At 36.6% G+C, this 11,325-nt stretch overlaps 1 pseudogene; it reads left to right on the forward strand.

The window, feature by feature from the left end:
- Window positions 1-475: 475 nt before the first annotated feature.
- On the forward strand, window positions 476-844 carry LOC116070487 (annotated as a pseudogene).
- Window positions 845-11,325: the final 10,481 nt, after the last annotated feature.

The raw sequence follows: 11,325 nt of genomic DNA on the forward strand, positions 1-11,325 counted from the left end.
GGTGAAGCACACCATGACCACGACAACTCTTATAAAGGACAATATTTATTTGGGGCTGACATAGAGATTCAGTACAGTTTATTATCATCATGGAAGGAAACATGGCAGCATCCAGGCAGACATAGTGCTGGAGAAAGAGCTGAGAGGTCTACATCTTGATCTGAAGGCAGCCAAGGAAAGACTGGTTCTGTCTTTCACAGGCTGTGAGGACAAGGCTCTCAAAGCCTAGCCACACAGTGACACACTTTCACCATGACCACACCTATTCCAACAGAATCACATCTCCTAATAATGTCACTTCCCATGGGCCCTGCATATCTAAGCCACCATACTTCTTTTCCTATCTTTTGAAATAGTTAACTATGTTATATGCCATTGTAGACATGGAGTATGTGATATGTTTTTTTTTAATATTGATTTTATAAGATGTTAGAGTGATTCTGTGCAGCCATGTTGAGTAGCAGTCATGCTTAACATGGCACCTCAGAAAGACAAGAAGCCTAAGATGTCAACCTGGAAATTTCATTTGGACTTTACTCATCCAGCAGAAGTTGGAATTTTTGATTTGGGAAATTTTGAACAGTTTCTGTGGGAGAAGGTTAAAGTCAATGGAAAAGCTGGAAATCTTGGAAATGTTGCTCACATTGAATGCCTAAAGAATAAAATCACAATTGTTTCTGAGAAACAGTTCTCCAAATGGTATTTGAAATATCTTACCAAGAAATACCTTAAAAAGAAGAATCTCCATGATTGGCTTCCTGTGGTCACATCTGATACAGAGAAGTATGAACTTAGTTTTTCCCAGATTAGTCAAGATGAAGATGGTTCAGAGTCTAAGGACTAATTGGCATTTGCTTTTAATAAAATGGAAGTATGCTAATAAAACTTAAAATCATACTTTATGAGCAAAAAAAAAGTCATTTACTCTATAAAAAAAGATGTTACAGTTAGATTGCCACAAATCTGAGAAAATGCTGTACTTTGAGCTTTTACTTTTTTCTACATTGTTTTATTTTTAAAAGAATATGTAAGTACATTTATTGCTTCTCTTCTGTGATGCTGGTATAAATAGTATGAGTCCATGTAGGTTCATATAAAGTTAATCTCATGTGTATAAAAAGACCAAAGTGTGGATGCTTCAGTCCTTCTTAGAAGGGGAAACAAAATGCTCACAGGAGGAAATCTGGAGGCAAAGTGTGGAGCAGCGACTGAAGGAAAGGCCATCACATGGGGATCTATCCCATACACAGACACCAAAACCAGACACTATTGTGGATGCCAATAAGTACTTACTGACAGCAACCTGAGAGAGCTGTCTCCTGAGAGGCTCTGCCAGAGCCTGACAAGTACAGAGGCAGATGTTCACAGTCAAATATTGGACTGAGCATGGGGTCCCCAATGGAGGAGACAGAGAGAGGACTGAAGGAGGTGAAGGGGTTTTCAACCCCATAGGAAGAATAAAAATATCAATCATCCAGACCCATCCCCCAGAGCTCCTATCCACCCAAAGTGTACAGATGGAGCAACCCATGGCTCCAGCCATATATGTAGCAGAAAATGGCCTTGTCAGGCATCAATAGAAGGAGAGGCCCTTCGTCCTGTGAAGGCTGGATGTCCCAGTGTATGGGAATACTAGGGCAGGGTGGGTGGACGGGTGGGGGAGCACCCTTATTAACACAGGGGGAGGGGAAATGGGATGGGGTTTTCTAGAGGGGAAACAGGGAAAGGAGATAACATTTGAAATGTAAATAATGAAAATACCCAATTAAAAAAAGACGTATAACTGTTAGGGAGATAGCTTCATTGTGAAAGTATTTGTCTCACAAGCTTGAGGACCCGAGATTGGATCTTTAGTACCCATGCCAGGTCATGGCAGTATGCATTTGTAATCCCAGTGTTAGAGAGAGAGTGTGGGGAAGATCTTTGAGGCTCACTGACTAGCTAAGCTAGTAAAGCCAGTGAGCTCTGGGTACAGTAAAAGGCCTTGTCTAACAGTTAAGGTGGAGCGCCATTGAAGTTACCCTTGTCCTGACTCTCTGACCTCCAATTCACCTGTGCACACATATTCCTCTCTACTCCCAGTACACACACAGAAACTGTAAGGTTCAGACGAGCATAGTAGGAGTGTGTATAAAATATAACAAAAAAAAGTGGAATTGATGTCAATATCAGTTACTTGTCTCATGGAAGCAACTTAAGGAAGGAAGGATTTATTCTGGCTCCCAGTTTCAGTTAATGAAGTCCAGCAGGAAAAGTATGGAATCAGGAATAGGAGGCAGCTGGCTACACATCATTCATAATTGGGAAGCAGATGACAATAAATCCATGTTCTCTTTAATTTGGTCCAAGACCCCAGTTTATGGGATGCACCATATTTGGGGAGGGTCTACCCACCTTAAGTAACCTAGTCCAGATAATCCCTCCTATGCATGCTCAGAGGTGAGGCTGGTCTCTTCAATGCTTGTGGAACCTGTCACAATAACAGCCAACATTAATCATCATAATGTCATACTAAAACAGCTTATCTTTCAGAGAATTGTCATCCTAAATCAATTCTTTCAATGTCAACTTCACAATTATAATCTTCTCCTGCCCCCTATACTATTTAACTACTAAATCTCTGGTTTTTAAATATATGTATATATATGTATGTATACATATATATGTATATGTATGTATATACATATATATGTATATATATGTATGTATATATATACATATATACATATATGTATACATATATATACGTATATATATATATATATATATATACGTATGTGTGTGTGTGTGTGTGTGATTTTTTCTTTGAACTACTATGATGTCATAGCTTTATAGCATTGTCATAGCTGTTTTTTCTATAAAACACATATTCTAAAATATACGATGGTCAAACTTTTCTCATGCTGTCTGTATCTTATAAAATGTAGTCATTCTTTATTTGTCCAGTACACATCAGAATATATTGCCTATCCATGGGAGGGAGTGTGGAGCAGTGGGGAGTGGTTAATCCTGGAGTTTTATACAATGAAGTCTACTATGCTAGCCCAAAATCCATTTAGGTTTCTTATTTTTCTATTATTATTATTATTATTATTATTATTATTATTATTATCATTATTATTATTATTATTATCATTATCATCATCATCATCGTCATCGTCATCATCACCATCATCATCATTTACCATCTAGCCATTGCATACACTCCAGCTCCTCACTCCCACAGTTCTTCATCTCATTCCTCCTCTCCCCTGTCTCAGAGAGGATGCTGCCCCACCCGCATGCCTCTCTTCTCCCTGGGGCATCAAGTCTCTCTCTAGGATTAGTCATAGCTCTCACTGAGGCCAAACCAGGCAGTTCTCTTCTATTTATGTGTCTAATTTGAATGTGTGATCATCAAGGAGTGTACTACTTGAGAAGGATTAGGTGGTATACCCTTACTGAAGGAAATACATCTGTGGGTGAACTTTGGGATTTCAAAAGTCCAAGTAAGGCACAGGATCTTTTCTCTTCCTGCTGACTTTGAATCTGTATGTAGTACTCTCAGCTAACCCCTTAGCAACCTGCCTGTCTGGATGCTACCATGGTTCTTGCTGTGATAACAATGGTATATAAACTACAAATAACTTTGTATATGAGTTGCTATGTTTATGGTAACTCTTTACAACAATAGAACAAAACCCAAGGCAAGTACTGTATTTATATCCTTTTGAGATACAAAAAAGACAGTGATAGTGAGGAATAGTTTATTGTCTCTAGTATGTGTAGATGTGTTTAGGGCTTATTTCTTGATATTAGATAAACTACAGAAAGCCATACTCATAGATATGCCCCCCTCAACAGTTACTTATTATCTATAGCACTCTTTATTTAGGACTGAGACATTGTCAAATTTCTCATGTCCCCATTGGCATGTTAACTGGTGTCATCATTTTTCAGGCAAAGTTTAGGGGATTATATTGTTGAAATATCATGACTGCAGCTTCCCCTCATCTGTCTATAAGACACTATGGAGTAGAACATGTCTTAGTCTTGTGTCTCTTTCATTTATATTTCATCTTCCTTAATTTTACTTAAACCTTAGGAATATGATCTTCTTGTTGGTGTACCAATTAATACTGAACACCTACCAATCACTTTTCTTAACAGGCTAGGTAACAGTCCTCAACGATTGGTATCATTCTTATATCTACCAAGCTATTGATTATGTGGCATCTCTGCTTTTGTAATTAAGCAGAGATCACCATTAGGACCTAAAGTCAGCATTAGGATCTGTATGGAAACTACAGCTAAGTCACAGTGTTTAGATTTGGTCAATTAAATATAATATTGAAGTATTTTTGATGTGTAATATGTTATTTTGTAAACTGATCATGAGTTGAATATCATTTGTACTCTCAACTTGTACAGGAGAAAACTGAAGTCATATATAAAATGGCTTAGCAGAAGACATTTGATTAAATTCACCAGGGTAGAAAATGTAAAGCTGGTCTGGGGCCAGCTCTGCCCTGAGCAGACCTTGGGAGCAATCTCTGCAGCCAGTCCCACAACACCCAGAGGAAGCTCCACTCCCAGGAGCTCTAACACACCTAGGATCAGAGGTGAGGAGGACAGAACATCTGTCACAACACCAGGAATAACTGGGACCAGTAGGACCCAGGCACACAGGAACTCCTCCAGCCCAGTGGTTCAGGTTGCTTCTGGTCTGTCTGAGCCAGCCAGTGTCCTGAGCAGACCTTGGGTGCAAACTCCACAGAAAACCTAAAACACCCAGAGGAAGGTCCACTCCCAGGTGTCTAACAAGCCCAGAATCACAGGATCACAGAGACAGCTTGAGTCTGAGGAGTTCTGACACAACCAGGATCACAGGAATGTCAGGCTCCAGTCAGATTTAGCAAGGGCAGGTAGCAATAGAGATAACCAGATGGTATGGGACAAGCTTAAGAATATAAGCAACACAAACCAAGGTTACTTGGTATCATCAGAACCCAATTCTCCCACCATAGCAAGTCTTGGACACACCATTACAACAGAAAAGCAAGAATCAGATATAAAATCACTTCTCATGATGATGATACAGGACTTTAAGAAAGACATAAGTAGCACAAATCAGAAAGAGAGACAACCCCAGAGATAGAAAACCTAGGAAAGAAATCAGGAGTCATAGATGCAAGCATCACCAACAGAATATAAGAGATAGAAGAGAGAATTTCCGGGGCAGATGACACCATAGAAAACATTGACACAGCAGTCAAAGAAAGTGCATTAATATCAGCAAAATTACCTATATTCTAAAAAGCACATATATGTAACATTATACACACTGAAGAAGTATTGCTTATGCTCTAGAATATCCCTTAGAATAACATCAAGTACATTGAGTCTCTTATTTATGACCATCCCTCTAAGCAGCATTGTTCGCCTGTCTCTTATATACATTGATTCTCTCTGTCTACTGGAATGGGATTGAGTTCTTTTATCTGAATACCAGAACATTTCTTACAGTACAAAAACAGTTTATTTATTTATTTATTTATTTATTTGCTATCAAAGTTTTGTGACTGATGGCTTTATGGTCACATAGGGAAAAGTAAATCAAAATCTTCCCAAATATTCTCCCCCCAAAATGTGGATGAAACATAAGCTTTCTGCTTGACCTACTTTTCCTTTCTCCTCTATATTTAATAATAATAGTATTATATTTTAAAAACATATATATAATAGTTGAGTTTTAATATATGCAAGCCATTATCAGAATATTAAAGATAAAACAAATAAACAAACAAAAAATCAAGCATAATAAAAATTGTAAAGTTACATTTAAGAAAAAAATGAAGAGAAATTTAAATTTTGACTTTGAATATAACTCTGTAAACTATCAAACATATCCAAAGACATATACATATTTTTCCTTTTTTGGTTTCTTTTTGAGACAGGGTTTCTCTCCCTGGCTGTCCTGGAACTCATTCTGTAGAGCAGGCTGGCCTCAAACTCAGAAATCAGCCTGCCTCTGCCTTCCAAGTGCTGTGATTAAAGGCGCTCCACCACCACCTGGCCCAAAAACATATTTTTTTGAGAACTGTCTGAATATATTTAAATTCATTGTTACATTTTTAAATTAAATATAGAGGAGGTGGCTTCAGGGGATGGGATATGGTGAAAGAATTCTCCAAGGAGGGGGCAGGGTGGGAACTTGACATGTAAATAAATTAATTAACTAATTAATAAATTTTAAAGAGACAGAGGTGGTAGGGAGAGAGGGAGAGGGTGGGAGAGAAAGAGAGAAAGAGAGAAAGAGAGAAAGGAGGGGGAGACTTTAAAAGAGTTTGTAATGATGGTGAACTGTCAACCTTCCATTACCATACCAATTGCATCCCTCCTACTCTCTGATCCTTTGTTTTTTTTACACTAACTCAGACCATTTCCATGAACACTATTATCCCACTCGATTGGAAGAACTCTGACCTGTGCTCTTCAGAATGCTCAGATACCTTCACAAAACCACTGTTCACTGTTTTCTTTATGTCACACAGCTTTCAGACCTGCACTAAAATCCTATGACTCCTGTGACCTCACAAACATTTATTCCATATATAACAACAAATAAAACAAACAAAAATAATAAAATTGTTTTTCCTTTTAGTTAATAGATAGAAAAAGGTTTCATGATAATGTTGGGCAAATGGAAATTTTCATCAATGAGTCCATTTAAAATCATAATGGTTTATATCAGACAGTACCATCTTTTACTTTCTTGTTTTCTAATAGAAATCTCAGTGAATCCTTAATTACATGTAGATCTTCATTATTAAATCAAGCAATTCTGAAACAGATGAAATTAAGTTAGAACTGATAATATAACATCTAGCCTAAGATACTGTATTAAAATTTTCCCTTCTGGAGTTAAATTTTGCATGATTTTTTTGGCCTTCGATAGACAATAGTGTGATTTTATCCCCAGCCCTATCATTTAAGAATCAGTCTTAATATTTATTAGCATCCTGAACTTGAGCTATTCAATGTTACAGTGAAAACCTCTTATAAATGTGAACTCTAAATGCTTATTCAATGTGTTATTTTTAAAAGCCAAAATATCTTTCACAAGTGTTTTGTATGAAAAATATTCACAAAAATACAGATATTTTAAAGTGAAGGAAACAATTAATAAATGTATTATTTCTGGATAGTTCAAGAGTTACAAACGTACACTGTTCTTCCAGAAGACCAGTTTGATTCCCAACACCCACGTCAGTTGGCTCATAAACACTTATAACTCCAATTACATGGACTCTGATGTTTTTGACCTACATTGTCACATGTATTCAGGTCCACATAGTCACACAAAGACACACACAAATACACACATACACACACTCACAAACTCACATACATACATAGAGACACACTCATAAATAAACAGGATTAAATTAATATAAATAATATATAAAATGTATTATTGTAATATAATAAACAGGTATGAAACTCATAAACTTAAATTAATTTGATAAAATATAAACTGTGTGGAATTTATAGACAATGCTAATTAATGCAAACACAACTAATTTTTAAATTCTTGAATCCATGAGAATTCCACATCTACATTCTTTTTTCAAAATAGATTTAATTTGTTATTTTTGATGGACTAAAGATTAAATTCTTGTTCCTCTTTCTCTTTGCTTATTATTTTTAACATTTATCATTCTCTTTCATATTACATTCCAACACAGTTTTTTTCCCTCCGTTCTTCCCAGTCACTCCCTCTATTTCCCCTCTGCCCCAACTCACTCCTCCTCTGTTTCCCTGGGGAAGAAAATGTAGGCCTCACAGGGATATTCACCAATCCCAGGCCTAACAAGACCCAGTAAGACTAGGGATAAACCCTCCTATCACTGCTGTTATATCATGGACGTGGCTTACCCTGTAGGAAGAAAAGGATCCCAAGAGCAAGGTCAAGAGTCAGATACTGTCTTAGAGTCCATTTTCAACAAGGTGGGAGCATGGCAGCATCCAGGCAGGCATGGTGCAGGCAGAGCTGAGAGTTCTACATCTTCATCTAAAGGCTGCTAGCAGAATACTGGCTTCTAGGCAGCAAGAAGTAGGGTCTCAGAGTCCATGCCCACAGTGATACACCTACTCCAACAAGGCCACATCTCCAAATAATGCCACTCCCTGGGCCAAGCATATAAAAACCAGCACAGATGCCCACGCCACTTCCATTGTTGTGTGTGTAACATGAACACCAAGCTACACAGAGATAAGCTATATGTAGAGGATGTAGCTCAGAACATGGTCTGTGCCTAACCCTTCAGTCTCTGTGACCACCTATGAGTCCAGATTAGTTAATTCTCTGGACCCTATTGCCCTAGTGTCCTTGAACCCTCTGGCTCTTGATATTCTTCATTTATTGTGGGGGTCCACTAGCTCTGCCTATTGTTTGGATGTAGGTATCAGCATACACTTTCATTACCAGATGAAGCCTCTTGTGACAGCTGTGCTAGGCACTAATCTATGAGTATAGCAGAATATTATTAGAAGTCATTTCACTGGATTTTTTTTTCCAGTCATGTTTGGTTCTATCCTGGGTCAAATCTACAAGTATTTTCTATTGCCAGCTTATGAAGAATTGAACATATTTCCTGCAATATATTTCACTCTACATGACTTTAAGTAAACAGTCTAACTAATCAAATCAGGTATAAAAATGAAATGATAGACTCACTGCCTTTAGTGAAAGTTAGATTATTGAGACATAAAATGGTATTTATTTTAACCAACACTTTAACTCTTAAAATGTAAGAAATTTAAAGAGCCTGAAAATGCTGGGTCCTAAATTCATCTGTCATGAAAGACTACAAAAGTAATTTTGAGCTTTGAAAATTTTAGGATTCATTTTCTACATGAATATTTGTTTATCTAATAGTTAGAATTAAGCTAGCTGTAAACTATTTTTAAAGTTTCTGCTTCTGGCTTATAAGTTCAGCTAATACTAGAACAAAGAAAATATTCCAACTGCTAGTTCTGAGTCATTCAAGATTTTATGGCACATTTTCTAAATCTAATGAGAGTAAATTAAATTTTCCACAAGATTTGTCACAGAAAATACAGACAGGGCTACAATAATTATTTCTTCATACACATTGGTACTATATTTCAAGTTTGCAAGTGTGTCATTAGAAGATATAGCTATTCAGGGCTTTTTTAAATCTAGAATTTTTAACATATGAGTTAGCTAGAAAGGAGATATTAAAAAGGGGAACAATGTTTCAAACAGGTGGCATTTATAAAAGTAACCTGACTATACCAGTTCCATGCTGGAGAGAAGCATTAAGGTTCTATATCGACAAGGAAGCACCTGATTCTTGAGATGCAAAGAGATCTTTCAAGTTGATATAATTATTTTGTCAGCTTTTGAATGTCTTCTTGAGTTAAGAGATAAGTTCAGATCATTTGCCAGAATTCTGTTTCAAAAATAAGTGCAAATTTCACTTTGTCTGTGCCGCTTCCTCTGAACCTTGTTATAGCAAAGCTATTTCCCCAGTTATGTCATGTAAATGTTGGTGTTGGATTAGAATAATAAGTGGACAGGGGTTTTCAAACTATGGTCAGTCCTTTTTGGTATGCTTACCTCTCCATGAAAGTTTTCTATTTAGAACAGATAAGCAAATCCTGGCACTTTTGTAGAGTTATATTATTTACTATTTATGAGCAAGTAAATAACTGCAGTTTTACTGTTTTCCCATGTCCCTTTAGTATAGCCAGATCACAAAAATCAATGTTAATAAGCTGTCCTTCAGTATTTCCTGAGGTCTGTACCCAGAACATGCATGGATACTCTCCTCAGTGGAGCCTCGATCCATGACATAAACTAGTACATCATTTCCATATGGCTTCTGCATAGTATATCAAATATATCTATTAACTCCAAGTCAACTATGATGCAGGATACAATATAGATAGTTTTTGCTGACTACTACTGTTTAGAGATTCTTGGCATGAAAAATGTCTTTAGCAATGCAATCCAGAGGCATTTTTAATGTTTTCAATCCTGTTGGTTATATTCACTTAGCAGAACTTCCATATGTAGCTTAGAGACATCCTAGCCTCCAGAACCATGGTAGAAAAAGAAAAAAATCTTCTTTATAAACATCCAGGTATGGATATTCATATTTTAGGCAATAGAAAACAGACTAAACATGAATCAAGAGAGCATTTCCTTAATGACCGCTTATTTCCCCCACTGTTATTCAAGGGCAATGCAACTTTGGTAAATAAATAGTTTCCAAGTCCAAAGTTGTTACTCACAAAATTATTGTCTGGATTAAACAGGAATAATTAACTCTGCAAAGGGCTTTAAATGCAGTATTAATATACATTCATTATTTTGTTGAGTTGATTCCAATATAAAATGTATCATATATTGTGACCTCTCCCAACCTCAGGCAGGCTGAACCAGACCTTGCTCTCGCCACAAAGCAGCTAGCCCACTTGGGTGGAGGTTCCTGAGATAAAGAAAGTGCTTTTGTCCTGCCACTTCTCTGCCTATCCTGAAGTTCCTGCTAGGAGCCACGCCCTGATGAGCTGCTGCCCCTGCCTCAGAACAGCAAGATTAGGCCACAAGATCCTGGCTTACTGGAGGATGGGTTTCCCTGCCTATATATTTCTCAGATTCAAAAAATACACATTGGATCTTGATCAGAATCATTTTGACTCGGTCTCATTATTTCTCTCGACCAACCAATTCCTCTATTTTCCCAAGCTCCTGCCTCTTTTCCAGAGACCCTGTTTGTGTAGTTGCTGGTGGCTACTACTATATATATGTGTGTGTTTGTTTGTGTGTGTGTGTGTGTGTGTGTGTGTGTATATATATATATATATATATACATATATATATATATATATAACCTTAATATAAACCTATCAAAATCATGTCATTCAAATCAAACTTTCTGTTTCAATTCTAAGAAAATGTGAATAATCAATAATTCATATTTAAAAACCTAAAAAAAAAAAAACACCAAAAAGCCGAAAATAGGACTTTACTTTCCTATGTGCAGTTAGAATCTTCTCTAATGATTTTACCCCTAAGAGAGCTGAGGCAGATTGTTAACAATCTAAGCAATAAAAAACTCTGTGAACTTCAAGGTTAAATTTGAATCAGAAAACATAGCTTAAATAAATGAATAAATAAATAAATAAATAAATAAATAGATTTATTTTTGTGAATGTTCTCTTGAAATAACCTAATTTGCAAATATATTGCATGAATTAAAGTGCAGATTTAAAATGGATGGTACTTGAAACTCTTATTTTAAATGTAGTTGGTGC

The sequence above is a fragment of the Mastomys coucha genome, unplaced genomic scaffold, assembly GCF_008632895.1.
Source record: "Mastomys coucha isolate ucsf_1 unplaced genomic scaffold, UCSF_Mcou_1 pScaffold1, whole genome shotgun sequence".
NCBI lineage: Eukaryota > Metazoa > Chordata > Mammalia > Rodentia > Muridae > Mastomys > Mastomys coucha.